The sequence below is a fragment of the Propithecus coquereli genome, unplaced genomic scaffold (genome assembly GCF_000956105.1).
Source record: "Propithecus coquereli isolate 6110/MARCELLA unplaced genomic scaffold, Pcoq_1.0 Scaffold1, whole genome shotgun sequence".
Lineage (NCBI taxonomy): Eukaryota > Metazoa > Chordata > Mammalia > Primates > Indriidae > Propithecus > Propithecus coquereli.
The window spans coordinates 8,655,670-8,669,070 of record NW_012133857.1 but is presented as its reverse complement, the minus strand read 5'-3'; the positions used below and the strand labels follow the sequence as shown (position 1 = coordinate 8,669,070).

Sequence of the window (13,401 nt, the reverse complement as noted above, 5' to 3'; positions counted from 1 at the left end):
TGTGGACTCCACCCAGTTTCTGATTCTGCAGGACTGGGATGGGACCTAATAATTTGCATTTTTCACAGGTTCCTGGTAATGCTGTTGCTGCTTTGAGAACCACTGCCCTAAAAGTTGTTTCTTTTTCTCTCTCTTCCCTTATCCCCTTATCCCTTTTCTCTTTTCCAAAACTGGATCCTGATATGGTCATGCCTTCCCTGTCACTTAATCTTCAGAGCCTACTCTTAAGGGAGAGTTTATGGGAAATATTCATAGGACTCCAAGGGGAAACACCAGTTTCCATTCTTACTCTTAAATAGAACCAGAAAATATTTTTAATTTTTCCAATGATTTGTATAGGAAATGGCCATCTTAGAACAACAGTTTGGTTGAATGGATATCAGAATTATTTACTGAATATCTTTTTATGTATATAGGTATTTTCCTTTAGAAATATGAATCTGCCACCATTGTATTATAGAAGAGGGGAGGGAGAATTGTTGGATAAAGGAAAAGAAGTCATATTCCCTCTCATTTCTCCTCCATTCTCCTCTTGTTCCTCCATCCCCCAAGGAACACTATCTTTAAAAAATCAGTATTCATTAATGGAAAGGCAGTTCCCATAGCACAATATAACTTTATTATACTCACTTCAGTTTTTGTTCTGTTTGTTTTTGAAGAGAGAAATGATACTTCCATCAAAACTTGTGTTTTTATTACTAAGCAAGTGTTAACTTTGTCTTGAAATAGTAAAATAAACAATTAGCCATTTTTTTTATTCTGATAGATTCAAAACATTTTTCCTAGAGAAGAATTATTAATGAAATGAAATCATGGTTTTTGACCTGTATGTAGTCTTGACAGAATTGCCTACTGCATTGTATTTTTTAAGACTTTGAGATATTGTATCCTTATTGTGATAATTCTGAGTTTTCAAATCACAAAAGTTGTTTTCAGGTAAAATGTTATATTTGCATGTTCAATATATATGTAAGCCCACTTTAGGTGCAAAAAAGAATTCTACAGTTTTTAATACACCCCAAGTTATATAATAATAGTAGTTGCCACTTTTATGAATTTTCTATTTGTCAAATGTTGCCTTATGTACATTATTATACTTAAGCTTCACAAAAATCCTGACACAGGTAGCATATACTTTCATAAATAATGTACTCTTGAAAACGTGTACCAAAAGTTAGATGCGGGATTCCATATCCAGAGAGCTAAAAAATAATTATAATGTTCTAAATTACATTTCACCTTTTGGAAAGACTTTAATGAATATTTCTAGCATTTTATGTGTCTTTTAGCCATTTCTTCTGAAATATACTATCCACTTCAGTCTAGTGAGCATCAGGTAAAGGCCAAACAGCAATGCATATATCTATTGTTCTTTCATTTGTATTAAATTTGGTATTCTTTATTGCTAGTATTAGAATTATAATTTTTCCTTTTTTATGAGGAAAGACAAAATTCAATAAAATAGTCACTAATTTCATTGATTAAACCATACTCCTGTCTAGCAGACTAGCATTGTGTTAGTTGGGAGCATTCTCTCAGTTAATGAAAATTTAAAATTTGGAACTACAGGACATTTTGGAGTGACAGTGTATAACATAGGTGTTTCTGCTATAATGCCATACATGCATTCCTGGAAATTTGGATATTCTGCAAGAGAATACACTAAAGTAACAGGGCTTACAAAGAAAAATACACACCACTCAAAACTTACAAAATTTTATAAGAACCCTAACAAAAATCATAACCTAATAAACATACTAGTACAATTAAATCTAGTTTAGACCAGTTTCATAAAAATATATGTTTTAATCTAGAAGTAGCCTTATCAATCAATTTTTTAAAAAAAACTTGGAAATCTTCAGCTTTATCATCTACACTAGCACCTTCCCAGGTTGTTTGATGTCTTGGGAAATGTAGCCATACAGAAGCCACTAAACATCTGCTTCTTAAACCAAAGGAAGAAACTACTGGGAGATTTGATTTTTTTCCTTAAGATCTTTATACATTGCTAAAGCCTTTTTAATTGTAGAAAGTCCACCTGTGACCACTTCAGATCACTAACATGCTTGGAAAAAATTCATATGATATAAAATCTTTCCTCTATTTACCAATTGCACATAAGCTAATTCGCAAAGAAATGGTTTTTGTAGTAAATATGTATTAGTATTAACATGTATCAGTATTTAATACATGTATTATTAAATAGATGAGGAAACAGACTCAGGAAGGTGACGTAACTTGACCTTGCTCTGAGACTCAGGAAGGTGATGTAACTTGACCTTGCTTATTCAGTCAGTACAAAAGTCAAGATCTGAAGACTGATCTCAGGCTCTTCGGCTCCCCTTTCCTAACCATTGTGTACATGACCTACTCTGAGTGTCACATGAACTTAGAGTGGTTTTGCCTTGCATTGGCTTAGATTAGTACAGTCCGGTAGAAATACAATGTGAGCCTCAGATATAATTTAAAATTTTCTAACAGTAAATTACAAAAGACAGTGAAAACTAAGTTGTGTTTTACTTTTAAAAAAGTAAAAAGTGAAATTAATTTTAATAAATTATTTCAACATGCAACCAATATAAAAATTATTAATGAGATACTTTGCATTCTGTCTTTTTATTAAATTTTTAATATCCAGTGGATGCTTTATACTTAACACATCTTCATTTATACTAACCACATTTGAAGTGCTCAGTAGCCACATGTGGCTAGTGGCTGGCTACCTTTTTAGATTCTAATGCTCTTTACTGAAGTGTGAACCTTTAGATTAGATTCTAATGCTCTTTACTGGAGTGTGAAACTTTTTAGGAAATAGCGTACTTACAAAAAAAAAAAGTAGGTAAAAAACACCTAACTCTCAACCTGTAATTTTTTTTTTATTTGTAGCTACCAGTAACTCTTTATTATTACATTTAACAATAATGTTAACAACAGTTGGTTTTCTTTTTATTTATTTATTTTTTTTATTTCAGCATATTATGGGGGTACAGATGTTTAGGTTACATATGTTGCCCTTCCCCCTCTCCCCTCCCAAGTCCGAGCTTCAAGCGTGTCCATCCCCCAGATGGTGCGCATCGCACTCTTTGTGTATGCATATACCTGTCCCTTCCTCCCCCTCCCCCCTCCCCCCTGCCTGACATCCAGTAGATTTTATTCTTATATGTGCACTTATGTGTTTATCAGTTAATACCAATTTGATGGTGAGTACCTGTGGTGCTTGTTTTTCCATTCTTGGGATACTTCACTTAGTAGAATGTGTTCCAGCTCTATCTAGGAGAATACAAGAGGTGCTATATCACCATTGTTTCTTAAAGCAGAATAGTACTCCGTGGTATACATATACCACATTTTATTAATCCACTCATGTATTGATGGACACTTAGATTGTTTCCACATCTTTGCAATTGTGACTTGTGCTGCTATAAACATTTGGGTAAAGGTGTCTTTTTCATAGAGTATCTTTTGTTCTTTTGGGTAGATGCCCAGTAATGGGATTGCTGGATCAAATGGTAATTCTACTTGTATCTCTTTAAGGTATCTCCATATTGCTTTCCACAGAGGTTGCACTAGTTCACAGTCCCACCAGCAGTGTAGGAGTGTTCCTATCTCTCTGCATCCATCCAACATTTATTGTTTTGGGACTTTCTGATAAAGGCCAGTCTCACTGGAGATAAGTGATATCTCATTATGGTTTTGATTTGCATTTCCCTGATGATTAGCCATGTTGAGCATTTTTTCATATGTTTTTTTGGCCATTATTCTGTCTTCTTTTGAAAAGTTTCTGTTCATGTCCTTTGCCCACTTTTTGATAGGGCTGTTTGATTTTTTCTTGTTGATTTTCCTGAGTTCTAAGTAGATTCTAGTTATCAGCCCTTTATTGGATTTGTAGCATGCAAAACTTTTCTCCCACTCTGTAGGTTGTCTGTTTGCTCTTGTGACAGCTTGGCTGTGCAGAAGCTTTTTAATTTCATCAGGTCCCATTTATTTATTTTTGTTGTTGCTATGATTGCCTTTGGGGTCTTCTTCATAAGTCTTTGCCTAGGCCAATGTCTAGAAGAGTATTTCCAACATTTTCCTCTAGAATTCTAATAGTTTCACTCCTTAGGTTTAAATCTGTTACCCAGCGTAAGTTGATTTTTGTGAGAGGTGAAAGGTGTGGATCCTGATTCAGTCTTCTACATGTGGCTATCCAGTTTTCCCAGCACCATTCATTGAATAAGGATTCTTTTCCCCAGTGTATGTTTTTGTCTGCTTTGTCAAAGATTAGATGTCTATGTGAGGATGGTTTTATATCTGAGTCAATGGCTCTATTTTTGTGCCAGTACCAAGCTGTTTTGATTATTACAGCCTTATAATAAAGTTTGAAGTCTGGTAAATTGATACCTCCCATTTTGTTTGTTTTTATTGCCTAGAATTGTTTTTGCTATGCAGGGTCTTCTCTGGTTCCATACGAAGCGTAAAATTAATTTTTCTACATCTGTGAAGAATGATGTTGGTATTTTAATAGGGATTGCATTGAATCTGTAGATCACTTTGGGCAGTATAGACATTTTAACAATGTTGACTGTGCCGACCCACGAGCATGGTATGGTTTTCCACCTGTTTATGTCCTCTGCTATTTCCTTCCTCAATGTTTCATAGTTCTCCCTGTAGAGGTCTTTTACCTCCTTAGTTAAATATATTCCTAAGTATTTTATTTTCTTTGTTGCTATTGTGAAGGGAATTGAGTCTTTGATTTGGTTCTCGGTATGACTGCTATTGGCATATATGAAAGCCTCAGATTTGTGTATATTGCTTTTGTATCCTGAGACTTTCTTTACTGAATTCATTTATCAATTCCAGGAGCCTCTTGGTTGAATCCATGGGGTTTTCTAAATGTAATATCATATCGTCAGCAAATAGTGAGAGCTTGATCTCTTCTGTTCCCATTTGTATGCCTTTAATTCCACTCTCTTGCCTGATTGCTGTGGCCAGGACTTCCAGCACTATGTTGAATAGAAGTGGAGATAGTGGGCAACCTTGTCTGGTTCCAGTTCTAAGTGGGAATTCTTTCAATTTTTCCCCATTCAGTATGATATTGGCTGTGGGTTTGTCATATATGGTTTGTATCATTTTTAGGTAAGCCCCATCTATGCCTATTTTGTTAAGCATTCTTATCATAAAAGGGTGTCGAATTTTGTCAAATGCTTTTTCTGCGTCTATTGAGAGAATTATATGGTTTTTGTTTTTGCTTCTGTTTATGTGGTGACTTACGTTTATAGATTTGCGTATGTTGAACCGTCCCTGCATCTCTGGGATAAAGCCCACTTGGTCATGATGGATTATTTTCTTAATAAGCACCTGGATTCGGTTAGCTAGAATTTTGTTGGGAATTTTTGCATCTGTATTCATAAGGGATATTGGTCTGTAGTTTTCCTTTTTTGTTGAGTCCTTTCTTGGTTTTGGTATCATGGTTATGTTGGCTTCATAAAATGTGTTGGGGAAGAATCCATCCTTCTCGATGTTGTGGAATAATTTCTGCAGGATAGGCACCAGTTCTTCTTTGTAGGTGTGGTAAAATTCGGGCATGAAACCCTCTGTTACGGGACTTTTCTTTTTTGGAATGTTTTGTATTGCTGTTTCAATTTCAGTCCTTGATAATTGGTCTATTCAGGAATTTTGTTTCTTCCTGGTTGAGCCTAGGGAGGCTGTGTGTTTCTAAAAATTTGTCCATTTCCTCCACATTTTCCAGTTTGTGTGCGTAAAGGTTTTTGTAATATTCATAAATTATATCTTGAATCTCCACGGCGTTGTTTGTAACTTCTCCTCTTTTGTTCCTGATGGAGCTTATTAGAGATTTTTCTTTTCTGTTTTTCATTAGTTTAGCCAAAGGCATGTCACTTTTCTTTATTTTTTCAAAGAACCAACTTTTTTTTTTTTATTAATCTTCCGTATAGTTTCCCTGTTGTCAATTTCATTTAGTTCTGATTTGATCTTATTAATTTCTCTTCTTCTGCTGGGTTTGGGGTCAGTCTGTTCTTCTATTTCCAGTTGTTTGGGTTGATTCATTAGGTTGTCTGTTTGTGCTCTTTTTGACTTTTGGATATAGGCATTTATGGAAATAAACTTTCCCCTCAGGACTTCTTTGGCTGTGTCCCACAGATTTTGATAACTTGTGTCACCTTTGTCATTTAGTTCAAAGAATCTTTTGATTTCCGTCTTCTTCGTTTATGAAGGAATCGTTCAGCAGAAGATTGTTATATTTCCATGACTGTGTATAGAGATGAGAGTTTCTGTTGGCGTTGATTTCTATTTTTATTCCACTGTGATCTGAGAAGATGGATGGTATAATTTCCATTTTTTTAAATTTTTTGAGACACGCTTTGTGTCCTAGAATATGATCAATCTTAGAGAATGTCCCATGAGGTGATGAGAAGAACGTGTATTCAGTGGTTTTGGGGTAGAATGTCCTGTAAATGCCAGTCAGGCCCATTTGTTCTAGAGTTCTGTTTAAGTCCATTATTTCTTTGTTAATTTTCTGTTTGGAGGATCTGTCCTGTGCTGTCAGTGGGGTGTTGAAGTCTCCGACTATTACGGTGTTGCTGTTTATCAATTTGTTTAGATCAAGTAGAGTTTGCTTTATGAATCTGGGTGCACCTAAGTTGGGTGCATACATATTTAGAATTGTTATGTCTTCTTGTTGAACTGTACCCTTCGCCATTACATAGTGACCCTCTTTGTCTTTCATTACTTTTGTTGATTTAAAAACTAAGTTATCTGAGATCAAAACTGCCACACCAGCCTTCTTTTGGCTTCCATTTGCTTGAAATATTGATTTCCACCCTTTTACCTTGAGTCTAAATGCATCCTTGCAGGTTAGATGTGTTTCCTGGAGACAGCAGATGCTTGGCTTGTTCTTTTTAATTCATTCGGCCAGCCTGTGTCTCTTGAGAGGGGAGTTCAAGCCATTCACATTGATTGAGAGAACTGATAAGTGGGGTGAATTACTGTTTATTCTTTTGGGTTGCATTTTGTTGCTTTGTTTTCTCTCTTGAGCCATTGTGGAATCTAGCCTTTGTTCTTTAACTTTTGATTGATTTTACATTCGTGAGTGTTTATTGTGCTGATCGTTGTGTAATTCTGTTTTGAGTACTTCTTGGAGAGCTGGTCTTGTCTTAGTGAATTCCCTCAGTCTTTGCTTATCTGAGAATGTCTTTATTTCTCCTTCATATATGAAACTTAATTTTGCAGGGTACAAGATTCTAGGCTAGGCATTATTCTGTTTCAGAAGAGTGAGAATGGGGCCCCAGTCTCTTCTTGCTTGTAGGGTTTCAGTTGAGAAGTCTGGAGTTATTCTAATGGGCTTTCCTTTGTATGTTACTTGTTTCTTTCGCCTTATAGCTCGTAGAAGGGCCTCTTTAGTGGATATTTTGGTCAGTCTGATGACTGCATGATGTGGTGTCTTCCTGTTTGCATTGAATCTCCCTGGGGTCCGTTGAGCTTCTCGTACCTGTATATCTAGATTTTTAGCAAGGCCTGGGAAATTCTCCTCTATTAATTCTTCAAATAGCTTATCCAGCCCTTGTTTTCTTCTTCACCTTCTGGAATCCCTATCACCCTCAGGTTTGGTTTTTTCACATAATCCCACATTTCTTGTAGGCTTATTTCTTTTCTCTTAATTTTCTGCTCAATTTCTGTGAATGACTTATTTAATTGAAAGGAGTTGTCTTCAATCTCTGAGATTCCTTCTTCTGTTTGATTTACCCTGTTCTTGAGGCTTTCCACGGTGTTTTGTAGTTCCCTGAGTAAGTCCTTCATTTCCAGGAGATCAGTTTGATTTTTCTTTAATATTTCAATTTCTTTAATGAATTTTTCTTCCAAGTCCTGGATTTTTTTTGTGGTTTCTTTGTGTTGGTTATCCATTTTTTCTTGCATATCATTCAGTTTTCTTACAATCCATGTTTGAAATTCTTCTTCTGTCATTTTTGTGTTCTGAGTTTGGTTAATGTCAATTGCTGGAGAGCTGTTGTTCCTCTTTGGGGGTGTGCTTTCCATTTGATTCTTCATACTTCCAGAGTTCTTTCACTGGTTCCTTCCCATCTGGATCAGTTGGTCCTTCTTGCCTTTAGATTTTCGTTTGGTTAATGACATGCTCTGTTTAGTCTCTGAGCCAGTAGGTGGTGTTTGTGGGTGAGATTCAACCACACCCTTTATGATGAATCAGTAGATGCAGTAAAAGCGTGTGCAGAATGACCTCCCTGTCAGTAGGTGGCACTTGCAGGGAGGTGCGAGCTGCAGTGCTGTTTTTGGGTCCTGTAACCAGTTCTTGTTCCTCTGGAGAGGCCCTCTTGTGCCTCGGGTGGTGGGTGGGGCTCTGGGACTTCCAGGTGTGTCCTTATTCTCCACCTCAGTGCGGGCAGGTCCAGGAGTGAGTCTGAGTGGGGCTGGGTTGGGTAAGCCTGCCCTCAAGTTCCACAAATGCTGTTAGCGGGGGTCAAAGGTGTGTTCTTTGCTTCTGTGCAAAGCTGCCGGGAGTGGCTGAAATGGCTCCACTCAGCTGAAAAGTCTGGGCTTGGGGGGTGGGGCTGTCTGAGACCTGCACTCTGGAGCAGGTCTCGCTCCCCTTCACCCTCCCCCACTCTGTGGCCTCTCCCAGGCCTCTGCCAGCAGGCAGGACCTCAGGCCAATGGATCTCCCCTGGCTGTGACATGAGCCAGGAGGTTCCCTGCCCAGGATCGCAGCCTGAGCTGGGTGCACAGCCCTCTTTTAGGAGGAGGGTTGCCGGTCAGGCACTCTGATCTGCCCCTGAAGGCACACACTCCTCAGTAGGCTCTTTCACAGATCTCCCTTCTGTGCCCCGGGGCAGTGCAGTTGTGACCTGGGTGTACGGTGTCTGGTTTGCAGGCCTGTCCCCTGGGCCCTGGAGATCGATCCCTGACCCTGCCAGGGGGAGGGGTGCTGGTCTCCAATCACCTACAGGGTGCCCAAGCTGGATCGATTTCACTCCACCTCGGGATTTGCCCCACTCTCCTGGAGTCCCTAGGCAAGCAGCACCTGGGGGGGCTGGCGGGTAGGGAGCTTGCAGTCTGAGTGCCCCTCAGTCTGCTGTAGGGCCCCAAAAGGAAAGGTCCCGTTCCTTGGAGATGCCTCCGTGTGATGGCTAAATTGTCTCTCTGGGCACCCATGGGTAGGGAAGGGGAAGAAGAGAATGGAGGAATATGGCGTCTGCTGATAGGCTCAGGTCTGCACGCGGGGAGGTGCCCCAAGGGAGCTGGGAACCTGGTACCCTGTCCGCAAGAGGCCACCGCTCACTGGCAGCACCCGTCTCTGGACTGGTGTTTGCAGGTCTCTGTAGCCGCTCAGGAGCCCACCAACAGTCTGAGAAGCAAAGGAAGGGAAAGTTATCTGCTCCACCTACCGTTGTCGCTGGTCTCCATGCTTCTCGGGGACCTTTCTCCTTCCAGTTCTCCTCCGCAGCATCTTCCCGAGGAGTCTCCTGTAGTTTCAAGCACCCTTCCTTCCGACCCTCACCCAATCTGTTTTTCTGCTAGTTTATTTTTTTCACTTTCTTCTGAAATCTGTCTTTTTTGCAGAGACACTCTGACTGGTGGCTTTTCTCGTCCGCCATCTTGGCCTGTAATTTTTTTTTAAGTTCTCTTTCTAAATCTAGAAACTATGATTTAATGTTTAGACTTGTATTTGAGAGCATTTTATTTTTGTTGGGAAAATCTATTGTCACATTTCCAAGTATTAATGTCCTTTATTAGCCATTGCCCAGAAGTAGGTTAGCTATACCCTATAATTAGAAAGTGAATCTGGACAACTAAAGATCAGTACTTTACAGGATATTTTTTTTTTGCTTTGATATTTTTGATATAAATGCTTCTAAGATGTGCTCCATGTTTCTGTCTTATGTACAACATAATTTATGCTCCATGATTGAGAGTCATTAGTGATACTGTCTTAGTCTGTTCAGGCTGCTATGACAAAATACCATAAATTGGGTAGCTTATAAACAACAGAAATTTATTTCTTACAGTTCTGGAGCTGGGAAGTCCAACATCAAGGTGTCTGCATATTTAGTGTCTGGCGAGAGCCTGTCTTGCTGTAACCTCACATAGTGGAAGGGGCACTCTCTGGGGCTTTTTTTATGTGGGCATTAATGACCTAATCATCTCCTAAAGGCCCACTTCCTAATACCATCACACTGGTGATCAGGTTTCAACATATGAATTTGGGAGGATACAAATATTTGACCGTAGCAGGTACAATCTCTAATTTTTGCAATTTTGCTGTAGGTAATTCTCTGGAGACTAATTCTGAGCTAACTCTTAAGAAAATCCTATAATCTGCTTCTGAACAATGTAGCTTGGCTGCCTGCCTCTAAAATTCTGTATGAATCAAATTTGAAGCACCTAGTCTTTTCTAACTTGGTTTCAGGTTGATTGATTGATTTTTGTTTTTTTGGAAGGGGGTACTGAGAGGAGGGATGTCTCACTGTGTTGTGTAGGCTGGCCTCAAATTCCTGGGCTCAAGTGATCCTCCCACCTCAGCCTCCCGGGTAGCTGAGACTATAGGCACGCCACTGTACCCAGCTGGTTTCAGATTTTTTTAATCTAAAAGACCAAAAAAGCATACTAAAAAGTATGCTTTAACTTTCAAAATTCAAAACATTTTTTAAATTTTGAATAAGTTATAAGTGTCTTTTCAACGTTATGTTTGTTACTGATATTTTGTGTGTGTGTGAAAATGTAGAGCAGAGCACATCATTTGGATCACTACATTATTCATCAGCTGGAGACATTTCGATTTCATGAACTTCTAAGATATTACTGCAAAAAACAATTAAAACCATATTGCATTGTTGCAATCATAGGCCTAAGTGCAACTTTGCTGTTCAGTAATTTTGGCTTTTCAAGGCTTTACTGATTTATAGGACCATTTTATGCTTAATAACGGATGCTGGTTAATTAGAGTTTGGTTGCATGTTATTTCATCTGTTTCCCATTTTTATTCTTAGATGATCAGGTGTCTCTCAAGTATTATTCCATGTTTCTTATCCAGTTTTAGCCAATTCATCAGTATACCTTTGCAAGTAAATGGCATAAATTTTCTTAGTAATATAAAAAATGAAATCTTGTTATATGTGAGTATGGAGAGCTAAATTGGGACCACAGTCCAGGACTGTCCTTAGACATATTGCCCAGGGCTGGGGGCCTGTCTTAAATACTGGATGAACAATACTCATTTCCTACTAGACTAATTTTGCTTGTTTAATTTGTATGCTAAAAGCTTTGATTTTTTTTAAAGAACATACTCTACATGGTCATTGCAAGTAAACTAGAAAATAAAAAAATTTAAAGCACTTAATATCCTACCACCTAGGGATAGCCACTGTTACAGATTGCATATGTGTATTCTTCTAGTCTTTTTTTCTTTGCAAGCTTTGAGCCTTGTACCTATGCTATCTTAAGTAAGTCTAGATTATTCCAGTTGTTATAATACTTCATGATGAAGTTTGGTGAGAATTCAGTCCCTCACTGGTAACACTGAAATTTCAAATAGTCCAAATGGTTCTTTTTTTCCTTATTGTATCTCCATTTGATTTCAGAAATCTTCATGGTGGTAAAAGTATTTTCTGGATCTGTGTATTTGTCTCAAAATATCAATGTGAATGGTTAAATAAAATCACTTTTTTAACATTTAAATGAATACCTAAATGTATTCTGTATCCAAGAAACTCTTACCACACCAGTCAACCAGAAAATAAATTGATGTATCCAGTTGTTTGAAAATGCACATTCTAAGGGTTTTGACAAATGTACCAATGACATTTCCACCACTGTAGTATCACACAGAGTAGTTTCACTGCCCTAAAAGTCTTCTGTACCCTGCCTATTTATCCCTCCTTCCCCAACAACCCATGGCAAGCACTGATCTTTATTTTGTCTTCATACTTTTGCCTTTCCCAGAATATCATATAGTTGGAATCATACAGTCTGTAGCCTTTGCAGATTGATTTCTTCAACTTAGTAACAGGCAGTTAAGTTTCCTCCATGTCTTTTCATGGCTCAATAGCTTTTTTTGTTTTTTTAGCCCAAGCAATATTCAGTTGTCTGGATATACCATGGTTTATTTATCCATTCACCTACTGAAAGACATCTTGATTGCTTCCACGTTTTGGCAGTTATGAATAAAGCTTCTGTAAATATCCATGTACTGGTTTTTGTGTGGATGTAAGTTTCGGTTCACTTGGTGGATTACCAAGGGGTGCAATTGCTGGATAGTATGGTGAGAGTAGTTTTGTAGGAAACTGCCAAACTGTCTTCCAAAGCATCTGTACCATTCTGCACCCCCACCAGCAGTGAATGAGAGTTCCTGCTGCTGCACATCCTTGCCAGTATTTGGCGTTGTTGGTGTTTTGGATTTTGATCATTCTACTAGACGTCTAGTGGTACTTCATTGTTTTAATTTGCAGTTATCTGATGACATAGGATGTCGAACGTCTTCTCACATGATTATTTGCCATCTTTACATATCTTCTTTGGTGAGGTTTCTGTTCAGGTCTTTTATCCCTTTTTAACCATGTTTGTTTTCTTATTGTTGAATTTTAAGAGTTCTTTGTATATTTCAGATAACAGTTCATTAGCAGATGTGTCTTTTGCAAATATTTTCTTCAAGTGTGTGGCCTGGCTTATTCTCTTGGCATTGTCTTTTGCAGAGCAGAAGTTTTCAATTTTTATGAAGTCCAGCTTATCAATTATTTTCTTCATTTATTGTGCCTTTGGTGTTCTGTCTAAAAAGTCATCTTCATACCTAAGGTCATCTAGGTTTTCTCTTTTGTTATTTTCTAGAAGTTTTATAGTTTTGCATTTTACATTTAGATCTGTGATCTATTTTGAGTTAATTTTTGTGAAGGGTATAATATCTGTGTCTAGGTTAATTTTTTTTGCATGTTATTTCAGTGTCATTTGTTGATAAGATTGTCTTTGCTTCATTGGATTACCTTTGTTCCTTTGTCAAAGATCAGTTGAATTTATTTATGTGGGTCTTTTTCTGGGCTTTCTGTTCTGTTCCATGGATCTATTTGTTCTTTCACCAACACCACACTGTCTTGATTACTGTAGCTTCAGAGTAAGTCTTTTTTTTTTTTTATTTCAGCATGTTATGGGAGTACAGATGATTAGGTTACGTATGATGCCCTTACCTTCCCTCCCCCCCAAGTCTGAGCTTCAAGTGTGTCCATTCCCCCGGAGGTGCGCATCTCACTCATTGTTTGTGCGTATGCCCGTCCCCTCCTCCCGCCTCTCCCCCCGCCCAACATCTAATACATGTTATTCTTATATGTGCACTTAAATGTTGATCAGCTAACACCAGTTTGATGGTGAGTACATGTGGTGCTTGTTTTTCCATTCTTGGGAT

General features: G+C 38.1%; 1 protein-coding gene across 3 annotated transcripts in view; it reads left to right on the top strand.

Annotated features, from left to right (window-relative positions):
* The window catches only part of TCAIM (T cell activation inhibitor, mitochondrial), a 60,579-nt gene that overhangs the window by 2,181 nt on the left and 44,997 nt on the right, over positions 1-13,401 (top strand). The gene's annotated exons all lie outside the window — the stretch shown is intronic.